The following is a 22,129-nucleotide window of genomic DNA, read 5'->3' as shown; positions in this document are numbered from 1 at the left end:
ATAGTCATCCTACTTTGGGTGAGGTGTTACTTTATTGTGATTTCAATTTGTATTTCCTTCAAAATTAGTGATGTTGAGCATATTTTCATGTTATTAAGGGCCATTTGTATTCTTTGGATTCATCTCTGTTCAAGTCCTTTGCCCATTTTTCAATCGGCTGTTTTTGGTGTTGCGTTGTGGGTGTTCCTTACTGACTTGGTGACTTGCAGGTATGTTTTTTTTTTTTTTTGCAAGTTCCTATCAGATATTATGATTTGCACATCTTTTTTCCCCACTGTGTAAGTTGCTTTTTCACTCTGTTGATGGTTTCTAATCAAGTACAGAAATTTTAAACTTCAATGTAGTCTTATTTATATATTTTTATTTGTGTTGTTGCCAGACTTAACTTACATATACATTTCAATGATGGTTATGAAAAAAGTATAACTCATGAACATAATCATGTTACCTGAAAAAGGACAAAAATTTTATTTAGGAAATCTCTAACAAAACCTAAGTGCCACTTAATAGTTGGAATGACACAGTTACAATTCTCCATCCTTATTTGTGATGAACACTGGGCATAAGCTCTAAAAGCCCATTTTACACAATATAAACATATTAATCATAAAATAATCAATAATATTAATGAATGTATTAACTATATGCTACTATGTATTTAAATTATAAGGCATATTACATTTATTGTTTGGGCATTTTTATTTGCATAAGTCATTTGAAGTTTCTTAAAATACTAGAAAATTGGTATGAGAGATGATTTTCTTTTCCTACTTTGCTTAGTGGACAACCATTGTTTGTTATGCTGAGAAACTACTGCATTCAGATTTCACCTCATACATTTGTTTATCTGCTTATTTGTTTAGGATTTATTGTGTTTACAAGGTAATTAAGAAACAAATAGTATATCTTCATGGAGTATCTGTTTGGGAGAGATAGATACTATACAGGGGGAGTTTATGAACAAATGAGATAATGTCAGAGAATAAAATGTTCTAGAAGGAAATAAAATGGGAATTGTGACATAGACAAAGGAAGAGCTCTTCTCTTGAATATTGATATTGTTCATTTTATATGCATTTATAAATAAGAAAACACTAGAAATTTTACCTTATAGTTTTCACGCCTAGTTCTCTGTATAATATATAAACATTGGCTTAAAAAATCTGCATATAACAAAATGTCATCTGAGAGTGATACCTCCTGGTTCTTTGACCTCTGTTCCTACAACATATCATCTTTTTTTTTAATGTTAATTTATTTTTGAGAGTGGGGGAGGGGCAGAGAGGGAGAGGGAGAGGGACTCCCAAGCAGACTCTGCACTGTCAGCACAGAGCCCAGTGTGAGCCTTGAACTCATGAACCCTGTGATTATGACCTGAGGTGAAGTCAAGAATCAAATGCATAACCCACTGGGCCACCCAAGTGCCCTTTTACCTTCTTAAAGAAAGCATACACTAATTAATAAGTAAATGCAGTATAGTAGAAAATTTGGAGGGTGCATAATTAGGATGAAATACTCAATTATATGGAAGTAGATTGAAAACATATTACTAGGAAAACTAGGAACAGAGAGAATGGCATAGTGCTATTTAGTTTTTTTCCTTTTCCTTTCCCTTTCCCTTCCCTTCCCTTCTTTTCGAGTGAGTGTGAGTGGAGGGGAGATGGGGGGGGGGGGGGGGGGGAGGGAGGGAGAATCCCAAGCAGGCTTGCATGCTCAGTGTGGAGCCTGATGCAGGGCTTGATCCCACAACCTTGGGATCATGACCCAAGCTGAAATCAAGTCAGACACCCAACCAAGTGAGCCACCCAGGAGCCCCTCTTTGGTTTTTTTCAGTTTGAATAGAAGTAATTTATGTTTTGCTCACATTGAAAGAAGAAAATAAAAGTATCAAGTTCCAGTTGTAAAACAACTAACATTTAAGGACTAAAGTAAACCAATAGAGCTCATGTCCAATTTTCTCATTTCATAGATGGGAACTTAGAGGCTTACCCACAGTCACACACAGCCAGCTTGACTTCTAGTCTGGAGTTCTTCCACTGCCTTCGCTTAGGGACTGGGCTCATTTTCCAGCTGTAGGAGAAAGTTCAGCCTGGGCAGGGAGGGCCCTGTCTTGAATGTTTCAACCCTTTTTTGAAGAGGCCACAGGGGGAGATGGCTTTTTGTGTGTGTCACAAATGTTGTCTTTTCACTGTCTCTATAGAAGGGAACAATTTCCATTTGTTCCTGATGTCCTTTATTTTAACATAAAATGAATGATACTTGGAGCTCTTTTGTATTTTGGTTTTATATCCTGCACCCGTTAGTATATGCAAGTTATAATCATTCTCAAAGCATCTGAAGCTCTCCTTCCTATCGCAAACATAAAGGCTGAGAGGCCATTTAAATCTGTTTTTTTTTTTTCTTCTTCTTGTTCCTTTATGAGCAACTTCCCACATTACAGGTCACTTACCAGTAACGTTTATTTAGCTGAGCTGGTCTTTCTGAGCTGACTGAGACCAGAAAAAAAAAAAAGGTTGATTGAAAAGTCAATGCACATGAGTTCACCACTCTGCAATCAACAGGATAATCAAAGGTGCTGAAATATTTTTCCCAGGTTCAGATTGCATTGCATCGTGCCTGGATGCATGATTCTCAGCATTTGTACTTTAAATATTGTTGGGACTAAAAGGCCACGTAAACAGTACCTGAACCCTGATTGCCACTGAATTGGAGGCAAAACAGCATGTCTAAAGAATTTAGAGTCAGCCTTGATGTTTGTGTGGCTTTGGAGATTTGTAGAAGGTATATGATTGTCAATAAAACTTGGAGCCTCACTGAAAATCTTCATAAATGAGTGAATGCATGATATAAAGCCATATGTACAGCTCTACACATTTTATTGGAGCGAAATGAGCAACACTGCACTTGCGAAGGTAAAAGGTGGAACAAGGGTGTGTTGTACGTCACAATTGAAATTCAGGCGAGAATGTAATTTATTTTCTCACCTTCTCTGAACTTTTCATTGGAGGTTGGTTGGTGGAGGTTGTTGGCCTGGGCATGGATGGTTTCCTTAGGCTGTGGTGAAATAAAATTTATTCAGTCATCATCAACACCGCTACTGCCACCCTGCCAACAAATAAGAAAGCTGTTTGAGAACCAGGAGCTACTTAACATGGGCACAGCATAAGCAGTGTGAGTTGCTAGAAAGAACTTAGCTTTCTTTATATGCTCATGGCTGTGCAAATTAACTAAATTGCAATAGTGGAGTAACCTATTCCTACTAAGGTGCAGATCCACATATAACACACAGTCACTGGACAGCTACTTGCAGGCATTGGACATATACACTGTTGACTGTGGTTCTGATGGTCCCAGCTCTCATGGACCTCAGAGACTATAAGCTAATAAAATAATTTTAAATATTAACACTGTGAATTAGTGTAACCCGGAAATGTCACCAAGGAGAAGGCATTTGACCTGGGTCTGCAGGTTCTGTGCAGCCATGATGTCAGAATCTGGGGATGGTCTCACCAGGCAGATGGCAGAACAAGGGAACAAGCTCTAAGATAGGAATCAGCTTAAAGTGTCTGAGAAACATAATGACAGCTGGCACAGTGGGACTATTGGAAGCAAGAAAGTGGGTGGAGGAAGGGGAGGTTGGGAAACAGAGGGCTGGATGGCGTTAGGCAGTATAGACTGTGGTAAGGGGTTCATGTGGGGACACCACTCTGGGGGAGTGAGATTGGATTTGTTAGAACTGTAAGGAATAGTTTGTAAAAGTGATGAGAATGAGCGTTTCATGAGGGCAGATTTGTATCATTTTTATTCACCACTGCATCTCCACCCCTGAACGGTACTTAGAATCTAATAGATGCTCAGTAAATATGTTGAATACACATATAGTATGTGTGGGTGTGCACATTAATAATCCTATGATTATTAATACATTTTGTTGAGCCTCATTTTCCCCCTAGAGTTCCTCCATTGACATATTAATTTTCTCTCTAGAAAATACCTTTTTTTAAATTAGAAGTTTAACTTTGTCTTCATAAGAAAATTGACAAGTAACTTGTTATTTAGTATGCACATTTTATGCATACAAACTGGACATCCCTGAATTTTCATGTAAGAGTCTATGCTTTTTGTTTTCTTTAATCTGCTATAAATTATATTTTATACCTTTCATTTTTTTATAAAACAAAACTACATGCCAAGTGGTTTTTCCTTTATAAAAGCTCTATTTTCTTTTCTTTCCTTTTGTTTGTTTGTTTGCTTTTTGGTTAATTTAATACCTTAGCCACTACAAACATCCTCATCAGTTCCTTACACATTCACCTCTATCTTACTTGCTCATTTTCTCTTTTATTGTTTTGTAGTAGGTTGTTTTAATTGTGCATCTGCATCTTGTCTCACCTGTGTAGGTGTATTTTTAGATTCCTAGAGAGGGCTATTTCTTCCTTTCTATGTCTCACAAAGGTGCTTCTTGCATGAACGGCAAGTTACAAGCTTGCCTGGGACCATGACTACACATCTACTGGTGAAATTTAAACACCTACAGGTACTTTACCTGTAAACACATGCCTTAGTGACTTCCCTGCAAGTATCTCAATAGTTTGAATAGTTTCAATAGCTTCTCTGTTAACCTCATTGTCTACAGTTTCTTCTCACTCCAATTCATCCTTCAGTAATCTCCCAATTTCCTAAAACACGGCTTTGTTAATATCATTGGCTCACTTAAAGCACGATCCAGAAAAGGTTTTTTATCTACAAAATAAATCACCACTCATCCTACTGCTGAGGGATCATCGGCAAGCTGAGAGCAAAGCAGGCTAACAGCTCCCCCCTCCCCTGGGTGGGACATATATGATATTCCTTGAATTACGCTACCCCAAAACAGGAAAGGACAAAAAAAAAAAAGGTCAAACTGCTGTGAGTTGCCACCAGTTTACCAGTAAAAGGCAATCCCATCATAGCCTAGAGTCCAGATACTCCCTGCTGTCTTAATGTTAATGCCTTGCTGGAGGAAAAACAACTTTAGCTTAAAAATGGCTAGCCCTCAAGTAAGTCTTTAGCATTTGAAAGTCTCTTTGGAAACTCCCTCTGGATCCCACTCTATAAACCTGTAGCCCCTACACCTACAGTACAGCTCTTCCTACCCATGGGTTCTGTCCCCATGCTTTAATAAAATCACCTTTTTTGCACTAAAGACATCTTCAAGAATTCTTAATTGGCCATCAGCTCTAGACCCCACGAATCCCACTGTAAGATAGAGGCAGAGGCGAGAGGAAAGAAAGACCAAGTTAAGGAGCAAAGAAAGCCTTTATTGGGATCTGCAGTCCCGGGGCAAGGTGCTGTGACTCCAGAGTGGGGAGACAGGGAAGTCGCGCCTGATACAGGAGGGCAAGATGTTTTATGAGTGCAAGAGTTCCGGGTTTGCTCTCGGGTGGGCAGATAGCCAAGTAAGGGCATTTTTGGACTGTGGCAGGGTGGGATTGGTTGTTTCCTTTTGGCGGGGTGAGGGGATGCAGGAATTCCATGGTAGGCTATATTTCAAATGGCCTGAGACATTCCAGATCTGAGAGTGCGGGTTGTCAGTGCCTGGAACTATTCTCTGACCCACAGTAAAATGGCCTCTTGGTCGCCCTCCTAAGGTAACTCTTACACCCACCATCACCCCCAAACTTCATCACTACCACCTAGAGCAGGCCTCCTTTGACTGTCTCCTCTTTCACTGAGCCCGCCAGGCCTTGTTTCTTGACATAGATCTCCTTGCCCCAGTTGGCTCATTTCATGGAAACCCTTCTCTCACTTCCATTGTCTCTGGAAGGCCATTCCCAAACTTCTGAGTCCAAATTGGTGTTCGTGAAACTTTGCTTATACTGCTGTTTCCTTAACTCTCCTGCTGTACTTAACTGGCCACATAACTGTCGTGACTGGTGTTAGAAAACAAAATTCAAAGTGAATTTGAAGATCTAATTGGCTGTATTAAGCAGTTCATAAATGGGCAGCGTCACCTCTAGAAAGTATAGAGGGGAACTCTGAGGAGTTGTACAAGGTAGAAGGTTTTTATAGGAAGGAGGGTGGGACAAAGAAGTAATTAGCAAAAGTAAAGAAAGGGTCTTTTTAGGCTGTTTTCCTTGGGGGTGGGGCGGGTAGAAGAAGTGTTTTGTTATGCAGATTACTTCATCTTTCTTTAGGGGAAGTGACCTACCTTACTGATACTGAGCAGAAAAGTCCTATCTGCCCCTTAGGGGTGGGGGGTTGGAACTGCAACTGGCTTAGATATTAAAGTCTGGTTTGGGCACGTGGCCTAGGAAAGTGACTCCATTTGGGGCCTGTGGTTTTCTTTTTGACACTGGTCCTTAAGCTTCGCAAAGGCGGAGGCAGAACCTGATTTTTATCACCAGTATCACACACTGTGTTTTACTGCGTTCTCAGCCAATACCCGATGAACAAGCCAGTGAGTGGCCCACTGAAGAGCGATATTTGTGAACATGAGTCCAACTGCCCTGTCAGCCACATTCTCCATGTTGGCAAGACTTTGATGTCCTATCAGAAACTCTGAGACATGGTTGTTGGTGAGCTAAGCCCTAGCAAATTGAGATACCTCGAACTCCAGCAAGAATAGTTGGGAAAGTAGTTTTGATTTTAAGTGTAAGGCATCTCAGTTTTTATTTTTCTGAGACGACACTCTTCATAGCTCATGTATTTCCTATAAACAGTATTTAAACTTTGAGAGTATAGCATACACACACACACACACACACACACACACACACACACACACACATTGGTGGACAGTGAATTTTCACAGGGATAACATTGCCAGGTAATCAGTACTCAGACTGTGATAGACATCCCTGATGCTGGGCATTGTATCTCTTCAGGCTGTCTGAATGAACTGGGGTGTGGAGAAGATAGTGCCTCACAAGCTGACAGTTTCTCGCACACCATGGGAGATTGTCAAGGAGAGAGATGGTGGGGGTTAGTGCCCTTGGAGCAGCCCTCAAAGGATGTGCCTGGAAGTCTGCTCCTAAGTTGCACTGACTCCCCATCTTGCAGTGGCAGAATCTCGAGGTGTGCTGCGTGTGCGTCCTCATGCGGTGATTAGGGCATTCTTTCAATAATGTATTTAGAGCACACAAAACTTTGTTACAAAAATTGTGTTAGGATTCGTGGACACAAATATAACACTATTCTATGTAAACATCACACAAAACCATTGTATTGAGAAGTATATATGCTATATGGATTTTAGATATTAATAAGAGATATAGCAATAAGAAAATACTAACCTGGGAAACAATCTATTGTTTTATCTGTATATACTGTAGGAGCAAAGGCCACAGTGCCTCCCTGGAAATAAAAAGGCCAGGTACAATAAATGTAAAATTACTAAATTCACCCATTAAAACAAAGAATTCAAGATAGGACTAAATATAACTTGTGCGAAGGGACGCCTGGGTAGCTCAGTCGGTTGAGCATCCAACTTCGGCTCAGGTCATGATCTCATGGTTTGTAGGTTTGAACCCCGCATTGGGCTCTGTGCTGACAGCCTGGACCGTGCTTCAGAGTCTGTGTCTCATTCTCTCTCTCTGCCCATCCCCTACTTGTGCTCTGTCTCTCTCTTTCAAAAATAAGTAAATGCAAAAAAATTTTTAGAAAAAAAATAACTTGTGGGGAAGAGCCTTGGGTGTTATATGGAAACCAACTTGACAGTATACTATAAATAAAAAAAATATAGCCAATGATATACACTTGATAAGAATGGCACCTAAAATCTGAGGCTAGAGAAATTTTGAAAATAAAGGGTTGAAATGTCAAAAACATAGGAACTAAAAATACAAAAACAGTTAAGGAGGAATATCATTTTATGCTAAAAGAAATAGCCTGCTTGGAATATATAACTCTGAAGACTTCTATGCATTTAACAACCTAGGCAGGATTCATGAGGCATAATATAAAAATAATTACACGTTGGGAGAATTTAGCACAGCTTTATGAGGAATGTATAGATAAAGAATGTAAAATCAACAAAATTTGGAAAAATTGGAAACACAGGATTAATAAACTAATACATGTACACAAAACCTTTCATCTAACAGATTATACATTGTTTTCTAGTATTTAGTAAACTTCTGTACACTTAGTATCACAAGGTTACAAATGAGTCTCCATGGATATCAGAAAGTCTGTATTATATAAATGATATTTTCTGGCATTAATATAGTAAATATTCAAAGCTATAATTGACATAAACAGAAACTCTTTGAGGTCCTCAATAATTTATAAACACATAAAAAGGTCATGAGATCAAAATGCTGGAGAGCAAGTGATGTTAGTCAAACTTTCCCTTCTCTTCTCTTCTCCCCATACCCACATTAAAAAAAAATTCATGAGGGTTCAGTAAGTTTCACAGTTTCATTTTACAAGTATTCATGGAATAAACAGAGTATTTGCAAAATATTCTCTATTTTTTTATGTTGGTAAAACTATCATAATGTCAAATTCTGACAAGGATTGTAAAGGAAGGGAATATTTAAGACAGCTCTTTTATGAACATATCTGCCAACTGTTTAAATAAAACATAGTAATTAAAATCTAGCATTGTATAAAAGAAACATCAGGTAGAGTTGATCCCATAATTACAATATGATATGAAAGGGTAGGATTCAGTAGACAGAGAAGGAAAGGTTAGGACCTGAGATCCCTGGGTGGGGAAAAACACGTATTTTGGAACAATTCTGGGAGAATCTGACTGCAGCAAACCCCCTCCGATGTAAGGCTCCTCTTAAGAATATAACAGACACCAACTACTCCCCTTAAGATTCCCCCCAGGAATTTGATAAAAGACCTAACGAAATCAAGTAGTAGACTATAAATCATGTGACCCACAAGGAAAGAATGGCCATAGACCACCCCTCATACAATGGAAATGAGCTGATCAGGAATGGACAACCCAGCACCTAGAGTTATCAAGCCAATAAGGGTAGAACCTGAGGAGAAATGAGGGGGCAGGGAAGGGGGGCTACCAGAACCTTATAAAAACGAGGACCCTTGCCTATTGTCAGGGGTATTGACTTTCAAATGTCCCCTCTCGGTAAACAGAGCTTTCCTACTGTTCTTCCTTTCTTTTACTCTAATAAACTTTTGTCTGCCTCTCATTTTGTGTTCACCTCTTCATTCTTCTAAGCACCTAAACAACGAACCCCGGGTATTGAGGTAAAAAAAAAATCCTGCAACACAGGGATGATCCACATTACTGTAATCTATTGATTAATATGTTCATGAAATACATATCACTTAAATAGATAAAGAAAGCATTTGGTATGATCCAATAGTCTACTTGTCAAAAATCTCTTTCCAAACTAGCAATAGAGGGCAGTTTCCTTAATCTGCTACATGGTATATATGAACATCATACTTAGTGGCCTAAGTTTAGAAGTATTCAATTAAAATCAGAAATAACATAAATGTGACTGATACCACATCCATTGTTCTTCAGTCTTGGTAATTGCAGTCTTTACAATAAGAAAATAAAAGGTCATTTAAAGGAAAAGATAATTATCTTTATATATGGATAAAAAGGTCTGTGGTACAATCCAGAAAATTGAGCAGTCAAATTTATAAATTAAATAAATTTTAAGTGTTTTTTAATGACACTTAACAAAATACCTTTAAAATTTAACATAGATGATGGAAGTTACAATAATAGTTGAAATAGATTTTTTTGTGTGTGGAGAAAATCAGAAAGCTCTACCATAATAAAGCCATTTTTTTGTTAAGATAAAGTGATTAAAATAGTGCAATATTGGCGTCAAGACTGACAAGATCAACAGAATATTATATAGAAACTCAATATATCTAAGCACATAGGGTAAATTGTATAGAATAGAGGTGGTGTTCAAATCACTGGGGAGACTATGACCTACTTAAATGATGTTGGAAATTTTAAAAATGGTGTTGGTATTTTAAAAATAAAATTTGGTCACTATTTAATATCACATACAAAATATAATTTTTTTAAAGACTCTCAAACTTTCAAAGACAACATAGGAAAACATTTTTATGACCCAATGGTAGAAAGGATTTGTTAAAACAGTAGCAGTACATAGAGTTAAAGGGGATTCTCTTTCCTCTCTCTCTGCCTCTCCCCCACTCATGCTTGCTCGAGTGCTCTTCAAAATAAATAAACTTTAAAAGAAAAGATGGATAAATTTGATGAATTTAATATTAAAAATTTTATTTTAGAGGCATGTGGGTGGCTTAGTCAGTTAAGCAGCTGACTCTTGATTTTGACTCAGGTCATGAGTCGAGGTTCATGGAATCGAGCCCTGCATCGGGTTCTGGTCTGCTGAGTGTGGAGCCTGCTCAAGATTCTCTCTCTTTCTCTCTCTCTGCCCCTTTCCCCTGCTTATGTGCTCTCTCTCGCTCTCACAAAATATATATTTTTAAATACTATCAAGTTAATTTATAGACTGAAAACTGATAGGTGAAACATGTCTATCGGGGGAGAGTGTCTTAATCGAATTGAATGTGTTCAATATTAAGAACATATAAAGAATGTGTAAAACCCAGTAACTAGAAGACAAAACAAATAGAAAGTGGGCAAAAGTTAAAGCAGAGGAAAGGAACCCAAATGGTCATTAGACATAAGAGAAATTCACCCTCACTTAGTAATCAGAAATGTCAGTTAACAAAAAGTTCCCTGATAAATCAACACAAACCATTAATATTCTTCATTTCTATAGAAATGGTGTGTATGTAACAAGTCCAAAGAGTTTTGTCTCTATGCAAATAATTGTTCATATTCTGGAAATTGCTCTTTCTCTTAAACTTGTGTGTGATTTTAATTAATAAGAACAAATATACAGTAGATTATGCTTGGTTGATGACTCTGGGAGGCTGAGTAATGACCAGTGGAAGATTTCCATGTCCTCATTCATGGAACCTGTTACTGGCTACTTTATGTGGTGAAAGGAACTTTGCAGGTATAATCAAATTTAAGATCTTGAAATGGGGAGATTATTCTGGATTTTCCAGATGGCTCTAATGTCATGACAAGCCTCCTTCTAAGAGGGAAGCAGGAGGATCAGAGACAAAGAGAAAAGATGATGTGAGGATGGTAGCAGAGAGAGAAAAGGCAACCTGACGCAGAACCATGAGCCAAGAAATGAGAGACGACCTCTAGAAGCTGGTGAATGTCAGGAACAGCTTTCCTCCAGAATATCCAGAAGAATGCAGCTCAGGTGACGCCTTGATTTTAGCCCAGTGAGACTGATTTTGAACTTCTGGCTTTCAGAAATATGAGATTATATATTTGTATTAGTTTAAGCCATTACATTTATGGTAACTTGTTACAGTAGCAATATGAAACTGATACAGTGATCTGTGTGGGTAATGAGAGTTCTCTCCCACTATGTGGTGAAATGACATCAGAAACTCCTTGATCCATAGGAGGGCTCTATGTAGTTCTCTTGTCCCCAGCAGATTGAGTCACCTCTCTCTAGGCAATAAGCTTCCCCTAAGAAGTATCAGGTTTGTAAGAGAAACACTGAATTTCTCAGATAAAAGCAACTGAACAGGTATCGCTTAGTTATTCACCAGTGACTCAGAGCGTGAAGTCTGCTTACATGATAGATAAGCTTGGGCCATCATCAGAATTGATAAAGTTTGAAAGTAATCCTTGGAGAGGTTGGAGCAAGTTCTCCTCATCTGCAGCCAGGGAATAACCCTGGTTGAGGGTAGCCATGGCATCTGGGGCAGATAGAAAAGAGGAGCTACCTAACTTTAGTCAAGTTTATATTATTTCTGGTCAAGCTAATTAGATGCTAACATTTAGGAAGCACCCCAAGATTCCCAGCCACCACAGCCTGGGCTTTGCAAGTCTAGACTGTGCCTCTGTTCTGAAGGAAGGGAGGGCGATGGGTTCAGATTCTGGCTCAGTCAGAGACAGGTTTCAGTCTGTCCTTGTGTAGCTGTTGATCTGTGAGGTGATCAGAAGTGCCAAATAGCCCGAGAACAAATGGCCACAATTTTCAGTGTTCTTGCTAGTTGGGTCACTTGTTTTTCTCGTTTTCCTAAAGTGATCGGTATCTGGGAGTTCCAAGGCAGAGCATCCCTGGTGGATGAGGGCTTTACCCAGAAAAAAAGAAGTGTTGGTTTGCTCTTCTTCGCCTCAGGTGCAAAAGTGCCCCAGCCCACTCACCAGGGAGCTGGTTTCAGTATTTTGTGCTCCAAATGACATCTTCAGCTCGTGGTGAAACAAAGCTTTCTTGGCAGCCCGTCACTGTTACATTGCTTTGTATTTATCTTGGCACATATTTACTTTCTGCCATCCTCACCATCACCTTTGCTAGGTAAGTAAGAACACTCAGTCTCTAATACACTGAGGGATTTGCCCAAGGTCACAAAGCCAGTAAATGGCAGAACTAACTCTTGAGCTACTTTGTGGAATAACCCATACATTTTTTTAAAGATAGCCTAGAGAATTTAGGTACATAGTATTTCTACAACATGATTAGATTTATATATTTGCATGAACTTGTCTGTCTCATGAGAACATTTAGTAATTTTCCTTTAGATATGTTTGTTATACATTCACAATCTTCATTCATAAGAATTGCAGGGATCTAAGTATAAAGATGGTTTAGTTGTTTGCATACAGCTGTTGATACCCTTTTGTGTATTTGTTATTGCTGCTGCACTTTCATACACGAGAAGTTGTTAGCACTCAATTTAGGCTCCTTATTGCTACTGGATTTTGCTAAGCATCACATAACAACCCAAAGATTAAAACCTTCCTTTAAAAATTCAAGCCTTTTATTATGCATTTTCTAACACATACCTTTAAGTAGCTGTGGTATGTTCAAATGACAGGGGGTGCAATGTGTTTTTTGCTTTCATTATTTTCCCCTGTGTTTGTAATTACACGGAGCTCTAATATATTTTTAATAACTTTAAAAAAAGTAGTTGCAAAGGCACAGAGAATAGAATGGCAGAGCTTTGCAGCATAATAGAATTAATTTCACTGTCCTTTTCATATGGCTCATAACAGTTGCCAGGTTTAATCACAGCTATCCATCCCCAAGGAACTATTTGGTTTGCAACAATTTTAGATATGAAAGTTCTTTGACCTGAATGCTTGGCATCCCGGAGTGGAGAAAAATGAGGGTTGTAGTTAAAAATGGAAACGCCATATTTTTAAAATAAAAATGGATATTTTGTGAAGCCACTAAGGAGCATATTCATAAAAATGTTAAGCTTTCCTTGTGTGCATGTGTGTGTGCGTGTGTATGTGTGTGTTGTGGGGAGGGAGGTCGTTTTGTTTCTCATTTTCCCCTTGAACAGGTGTGAAGAACATGCTTTGCCAGCGGGAGCCTGGGTGATTCATTAATTTCTTCTCACTTTGTGCAGGGGAGCTTTCTCTCACACCTCAGGTGCTTGCTCTCTGACCCACTCTAGCCTTGTCTAAGGCCAGGGAAGCCATCTTCAAATAGCAAAATAGGGAGTATGTACGGAGGAGGTTTCCCCTGGTGTGTTCTATGGCCTTCTGCACCTCTCCCATTTAAAGGGGCAGGACGTACTGGAAAAAGAAAAATCAAGGATATGTAGCCAAAACTTCATTTGACTCCCAGCTCTACCACTTTGTGGTTTTATTAAAATGGGAAAGTTACTTAAGTGCCGTGAGCTTTCATGTTCTATTTTACAAAATATAATTAGTGGTCTCTGCCTTGCAGGATGGTTTGGGAATGCGAAATCATGACATACACTGTGTATGGCACACAGAAAGCCTTTTATATATGGAAGCTGTTTGTATAGATGTTACAGTCTTTGACTTCTCCATTAAATTCTGGTCAGTCTCAATTGTGGGCGTCCCTTTATTTAAGGTGGAGCTAATAGGGTCTAAGTTGTTAGGGAATATTGTTTCCTGAAGAAAATCAGTATGTCCAGAGTCGGGACCACAGGAGAAAAAATATTTGGCCTTCTCTTACTGTATTGAGAGAATCAACAATTCATTTTATAAACTGAAGTATAATTTATACAGAACAAATTACATGAATTTCAAGTACAGCTCAGTAAATATTTACATTTATATGGACCTGTGTCATCACTACCCAGATGAAACTATAGCACGCTTTGGAAAGATCCCTCCTGCCTCTTTGCAATCCGTGTCCTCCTCTGTGCTCAGAGATAATCACTATTATGACTTCTATAACCACGGATTAATTTGTCTGTTCTTGAACATCATATAGAGAGAATCCTGTAGGGTGTCTTCTGGGTGTGGCTTCTTATGGCTTCTTTTAATGTTTTTGAGATTCAGTCATAAATTAGTACTTCATTTATTTCTCCTCTTAATAGATTTTTGGATTATTTCTAGCTTTTGACTGTTAGGGGAAAAAATCTGTCAAAATTTTATATATATTTTTGAAGGACATAGCCTCTCGTTTCTTTTGACTATATATGTAGAATTGGAATTGCTGGGTCATAAGGGAAGCATATGTTTATAACTGCTAGAAACTGCCAAGCTGTCTTCCAAAGTGATGGTCTCACCTTCTGTCCTCACCAGCGTTGTATGAAAGTTCTAGGGCCCTACATCCTCCCCAAAATTTGCATTGTCAATCTTCCGAATTTTACCCTTTTTAAAAATTTTGTGGTGCCCTCTTAGTGTGTGTTTAATTTGCATCTTCCTGAATGAAGATGAAGTTGAGTATAATTTCATTCACTTATCATTTAGATATCCTCTCTTGCAAGTTGCCTATTGATGGAACCAAAGAGTTACTGAACAATTGCACTTTTGGGGGGTCCTTATGTATTAGTGATAGATAAGCAGTTTTCTTGGAAGCAGTTGGTTTAAAAAAATCAAACCAATATAAATATATTTTCATCTTCTACAAAGCTAATTGGTTGTTAAGAACTACATCTTCCTTTAAGAAAAATACGCAAGGGACTCTTTCAGTTGGTTCCCAGAAGGTCCTGTAATAAGATGTTCCTACAGCTCACAGCCTCTTGGAACCTAGACATCGCTGGGGAGTGCTTTATTGCTAGCCTCTGTTTTGTGCCTGGGGCTTGATGGCTGCTCACACATAGCAGATATGATTAGGCATTTTCACAGAAGACAGCTCAGAAGGGAGCTGTCAGACAGCTTCTCTTGCGTCTGTTGCTCCACTGAGGTGTTCACAGGCCCTCAGGGTGACATCCGGTGAAAGGGGTGATTTAAGCGGAAAGTGTCCGGATGGCTATTATTTGGTGGCTGTTATTGAAAATGTACTTCAGGAAACAGAATGTCATAAGTAGAAATGAACACATGGCTCATAGAATTGTAGGATTTTAAAGTTAGAAGGGGCCCTGGAGAGGATCTAGCCTAAACATCTCATTTTATGAATGAGGAAATCGAGGCTTACTGAGATGCTGGACTTTCTGGAGTTTGCAATGGTAGTCAATGGAGGAGTTAGATTTTTCATGTTCTTTATACGAATTAGATTATCTGGGGAGTAAAACTAATTGAATGTAGGGTCTTGAGGGTACACTTTGCATCATTTAAAAGGTACTGATAACTCTTGCCATTGCTATTTATTGTATGCCCCTGAGCTTTTTCATAATATACATATGCACTGTGATTCTTCTGTTCCCTGAATAAAGCCTTGTTTGGGTTCTGATTCCCTCTTTCTGTGGAGGAAACTCTGAAAAGCCAGTAGCATACTTTAGCCACAGCAAGTAGAGTTGAAGAGTGAGTCACAGAATTATGCCTGAAGAAAGAGTTCAGAATCAGGCTGACTAAGTGTGTCTCACATTCTGTAAAAGTCAAGAGCTTTGTTGTAAAATTCCATGTATTGAGGAAGTAATGGGAATTTTAACAAAATGTTTATGATCTCATACAACAGTAAGCCTGGGGACAGGTACTTTCCAGGATTGGTTAGCTTAGCGGATCTGTGGCCTCAGCAAGGATCCAGACATCTGCGTAATTCCACATGGAATCTTCAGTGGATAGGATTGCCCCGTGGTAGACGGGGAGGTGTACTACCCAGGTCTTTCTTCGAGAAAGGTCTTGCTGTGAGGAGTAAGGTCAACAGGCAGCTCCCAGCTGTCCACACCTTCACAGACCTATGCCTCAGCTAAAGAGAGCTCCCTCTTTCTTCAGAGATCTGAGTAAAGTGGGGTGTAAGGAAATAGCCACTTCTGTCCAAAGCAGGAGGACTTCTGTGGGGGAATCCTGGTCCAGAGCTCCTCATGAGGTTGAGTGAGGCTTTGTCGGGCCTGCAGCACAGCTCATGTCTCCCCCGCCTTCGTCCCGCTTCTTCCTACTTTCTTTCCTTTTTCATTCACAGGTGTTGACCCCTAACAAACAGTGCATTTCAGTCTCTGTGTGTGTGTGTGCATAAAGACTTTATGTATTTTCAATTATTTTCTTAGGCTCGGTTCTCAGATATAGAATTACTGGGTTAAAGAGTATGCCATTTAAAAGCCATTTTGATTTTACAGCTTATTGACCTAAAATGGATATTAAAAAATTACAGATATTTAATGCATACATTTTGATGGCTTCGGACAAATGCATCCACTCATGATATCAATACCACGATCAAGGTTGTAAATGTATCCATCACTCCCAATAGATTTCTTGTGTCTCTTTCTTCTCTGTGGGTTTAGATCACTAAACATGAGAGATACACTCTTACATGTTCGAATGCATACCAGATCTCCAGAACTTATCTCACATATCTGTAGCTTTGTAGCCATTGAACACTAACTCCCCATTTTCTCTTCTCCCTGTTCCCTAGAAACCACTGTTTTATTATCTGCTTCTGTTAAGTCTGACTATTGTAGATATTCATATCGGTGGAATCATGCCGCGTTTGTCCTTCTGTGGGCTTTTTTCACTTAGTATCAGGTCTTCCAGGATTGTCCATATTGTCCAAATGGTAGGATTTTCTCCTTTTGCAAAGTTAAATAATATCCCAACCTCTGTCTTCATGTCTGCTTCTGGCATATCCAGTTCACCACAGCTTCTAAATCTGGGGTTCCTTCCCAATATTGCTGTCCCAACTCAGCATAAGCTGACAATTAAAAGGTAAGAAAGAGTATAACTCTCTGGGGTCCCATTTAAAGAGTGTGGAAATCAATCCCAGAACCACTCAGCAGACTTCCTTTCATTGTTACTGACTGTAATTGTGTCACACACCAATGCTAAAAGCAATAACTTAGGAATGTGAATGAGACCATCACTATTGGCATAGACAGTCAAGACTTACCCCTTGGGCTTGGGTTGTGGCCCAGCTTCTTCTTAAGAACTAGACTGTACTGAGGACAATAAATAAAATTTGAGCTCTGAGAGGCACCTGAGTGGCCCAGTCGGTTAAGCATCCAGTTTCAGGTCAGGTCATAATCTCATAGTTCATGAGTCTGAGCCCTTCTTTGAGCTCTGTGCTGACAGCTCAGAACCTGGAGCTTGCTTTGGATTCTGTGTCTCCCTCTCTCTTTCTGCCCCTCCTCCACTCATGTTCTCTCTCTCTCTCTCTCTCTCTCTCTCAAAAATAAATGAAAACATAAAACATTTTTAAAAAGAAATTTGAGCTCTGGAAGAAAAAAAGACAGGGGGTAGTTGGGAGGAGGAGGAGGAAAGAGAATTAGAGAATACGGCTTGTCATGATATACAATCAAAAGTAATCAGGAATCTCAGGGCCAGAATTCATGTGAAAGCTATGAAAGGCAAAAGCACAGAGCAGTCTTACTGGAATGTGCCCATGGCCTGAAAAGAATGGACACAAAATAATTGGCCAATGAATGCTTGTTGAATAAATGAGAATAGGTTTTATGATTTATTGGTCCCTTTGGGATAATGATGTTAAATCTGCCTTTATAAATCTTTCTTTCACCATGAAACCACACATAGGATATTCTAATGGACATGTGCAGATTTAATAAAGCCACATCAAAATTTGTAGGAACTAAGGCATATGCCTGTAGACATTCCCCTTTTGGCTTGGGCCTTATAAAATACATTCTATAAGCATGTGAATTGCAAAGTTATTTATTTCAGGGTTTCAAAATAGAAATTTACATGAAAAAATAAATATGGCTAGAATAATTTAAAATGAATTACTGAGTTTTAGTTTCTTTTCATACAATTTCATGTTTTTCTCAGGTAACATCAATGAAGACATGTACATCTATAAAACAATAAGAAATATTAATTTTCCTAGTTAAAATTGGAATGTATTGAATTTATAGGTCCTTTGAATTTAGATTTTAACACTTATGAATAAAATTAATACTAATAATATCACATACATCATTAATTTGCCTGCTTTGGGCTTGATATATAATATTATTTTATCTTTATAGAGATATTCTAGCATTATTCTTCCTGAAAAGCAATGTGAATATATATTTACTAATCACCCTTCCTTCATCTATTTCTGCCATTTTTTCTTACTAGCTTTTTAACCTATGGATAAAAATGAAAATCAGAAATAAAAAAATCACAGTTGAAATGCACAGTGATCATTTGCAAACAAAGTATTGTAAGGTAAGTCTGTAGAGTTCTGTCCCTAAAACGGATGGATGAGACAGAGTGCAGATTATGTACAATGTGGCAGGTAGCTGCTCTGACTCTACCCTTTCTCTACCAGTCCAGGAAGCACAGTAAGATGCCAGGAGGTTACAGTGATAGTGATGAGTGATTCAGGACTAATCTTGAATCAGTACTAATTATGTAAACATCAGTCTTCACAAATGTTTTACTCTGACCACTATTGACTATAAAATATTAGTGACATAGCTCTCAATATTTATGTGGGGAATTATAACACAGTATAGTTTATTTACCTCCAGGGAACTTCTTAGTTTAGTGGGGGGTTTTCTTCTTTAAATTGAGATGAAATTCTCATTAGATAAAATTAAACATTTTAAAGTGCACAATTTAGTGGCATTAGTGCATTCACAATGTAAAACCACTGTCTCTTAAAGGTTCTGAATCATTTTCACCATCCCGAAGTTTTAGTATGCTTTTGATCCTTTATGCTAAATTTTACATAAATCTTATATTAGATAAAAGAGGGGCAGGGGGGCGTGATGGTCATGGAGGAAGGCACTTGTGGGGAAGAGCACTGGGCGTTATATGGAAACCAACTTGACAATAAACTATAAAAATAAAATAAACAATAAAAAAAAGAGGGGCAGTAGATAGAGGCCATTTGGGAATGACACTTCAGTAGAAAGTGAGGACACCCATCTTCTAGGAAGTGGAGGACTTGGAGAAAGGTCACTCCCCGTTGCCCCATTTGTTTGGCAAATTGATCAACTCTACTGACCAATCATTCAGTCATCTATGTTGGGTATTGGGACAACTGAAATGAATGTCTCATTGTATATATGCCTTCAGACATGTCTGCCACCTCTAAAATGTGGAGGTATTTGTTCCAATCATAGGAGTAGCAAGTTGCAGGATGGATAGAAATTTGTATGCAGTCTTAACATAAAAGACTATTTTATTTTATTGTGCTATAGCCTTACAAAATCGGTTTTCCATAGCTTAATTTGCTAATCATTGATCCAAAATGACGGCTCAGATACCTCCATGGGATCAACCATCTGTCAATGGAACCAGCTTTTGAGGTGTTAGGATGATGGTTGGTTGAAGGACAACAGGGGAATCTGTTGTAACTAACTGTTCATCTCCTCTTCTTCTCTGACAGGTGTTCTCATAAGTGGGTTAGAGCTATTGTGAGTCATTTGCAGATATTCAGTGGAGGAAAAACTCTGTGGTTTTTTTTTTTTTTTACTTACACTGCATTTTTATTCATATACAGTATGAGTTTATTTCAAAGCCCTGATCTCTATTAAGTTCCAGTGCTTTCCTTCTTGTGTTATATTTACTTGGAAATCCTTGTAGTAAACCAAAGAAATATGTGTGCAAAACGATGTGCAGATACCCTTTGTGAAGAGTGAAAAGAAACTGTTACTAGTTGGGAATATTCACATTTAACCTGAGTGCTAAAACTGTCAATGTATGAAAAAGACTAAAGAGGAGGGAGGAAGAAGATGCTTTCAGAGATTCAGAACATACCAACAACAAAGGAAAGGACTTAAAATTTTGAGGAAATAAAAAAAAAAGTTAAAAAACCAAAGTTCTATACAAGAGACAGAATACGTGAAAAAAATGCATAGGATGAGAATCAAGTACATATTAAAGTAGATTACACACAAATGTGGAAAACAAAAGTCACCCAACAGGCAACTCACCTAACAAGAATCTTATAACTCCATTAAACAAATGCATGTGAGTCAAATCCAAAATCAGGTAATTAACACCATTTCAAAATGACGAAGTTGAAAAAGACTCAAATACCAAATGTTGGGGAAGTAGGGAAATACTGTCTTAGATATTATGGGCTGTAATATCAGTTGGTTATGTTTAACCCTTTTCAAGATCAGTTTGATAATATCAAATATAATTGAATGGTTACATACTCAATTTTATAGAAATATCATCAATATTATAGAAATAATTTAAATGCAGGCCATATGAGTGATGATAGTATTCTGCTTCTAAAGGTGGGAAAGATTAAATATTATGAACTTCTTTGTGCTGAGATAAAGACCATATTGGATAAAATCAAACTGTGTATGAGGGCAAACGTTATTGGAGAGGAGTGAAAGAAGAGGGAAAAGGCAGTCCAAATCACAGGCATAAATATTAAACTTTTCAATGAAAACATAGTGACTACTAAATTGGGGGGGTTGACTGTTTTTAAATGTTTAATTTATTAATTAGAGCATGAGCAGGGAAGGAGTAGAGAGGGGGGAGATTCCCAAGCAGGCGCTACACTGTCAGCACAGAGCTCGACATGGGGCTCGATCCCACAGACTGTGAGATCCTGACCTGAGCAGAGATCAAGTGTCAGACACTTCACTCACTGAGTCACATAGGTGCCCTTGGCTTTTAAAAAGTAGAGAAACAAAACAAAAATAGATCATTGTCAAAAAGCCCAATTCATTTTTGTGCTATTTGTTTGTATGAACCACACTTTAAACATAAGACTATAAGATGGTGGAAAATAAAATAATTTGAAAACCAAAGTTTTTCTGGGAGGATTAGTGTTGGCAGAATACCTTTTTTATCCCCTTTTTACTTTTCTGCATTCTTAAATTTAAGGTATATGTCTTAGAAATAGCATCTATTTGTGTTTGGGTAAAACACAAAAGAGTAGACAGACATTCCAGACAGAAGCATTTCATAATGTCTCAAATAATATAGCTTCAGTATGCAAAGGAAAATAATAACAAAATTACAAAAGCTTCACAATTACAATGGTAATAAAATAAGTACATACAGATATCAAGAAGGATATATATACTCTTTGAGCAATATAGTCAGCACCACACCTAACAACTGCTATTTGGAAATTTATAAGCATTGGCTATTGGTTTAGCCAGAGAGCAAGACACATGTTTTTTGTTTTTTGTTTTTTTTTTTTTTAATTACAGTATTCAAACTTTATTCTTTGATAATTGTGAAAAAGAGCTAAAAATCAAAGCCAAAATGACACTGGAAATTTTCCAAATAGTAACTTCTAAATAACCTATAGGTCAAAGGAAGACAAAATGGAAATTAGAAAACATTTTGATGGGCACCAGGGTGACTCAATTGGTTACGTGTCCAGCTTTTGATTTCAGTTGTGTTCATGATCTCATGGGTCATGGGTCCATGCTCTGTGTCAGGCTCTATACTGACAGTGCAGAGCCTGCTTGGGATTTTCTCTTTCTTTCTGCCCCTCCCACCTGTACATGCTGTCTCTTAAAATAAATAAACATTAAAAAATAAAACATTTTGAACTAATATATGACATGAAATCTTATGAGACATAAATCAGAAATGTATTAGAAAAACCTCCTGAATGCTAATATTCTAAAATCCAGCTCAAAATTTTTTTAAAAGAATAGCATTTTAAATCCATCAAGAAAGATAAAGGGATGATCAGAAATTAATGAAATAGAAAACACAATAAAATCCAGAAAATTCAAATTCCTTTTTTGGAAAAGAATAATTTGAAAAACTTGGCAAGACTGGTCAAGAAAAAAGGCACAAAAAATTATACATATGTTGATACATTTTGGACAAATTCTTAGAAAAACACAACTCACTATA

The sequence above is a fragment of the Suricata suricatta genome, chromosome 5 (assembly GCF_006229205.1).
Source record: "Suricata suricatta isolate VVHF042 chromosome 5, meerkat_22Aug2017_6uvM2_HiC, whole genome shotgun sequence".
NCBI lineage: Eukaryota > Metazoa > Chordata > Mammalia > Carnivora > Herpestidae > Suricata > Suricata suricatta.
The sequence above is the reverse complement of the archived record's forward strand: the minus strand, read 5'-3'. Positions refer to the sequence as shown.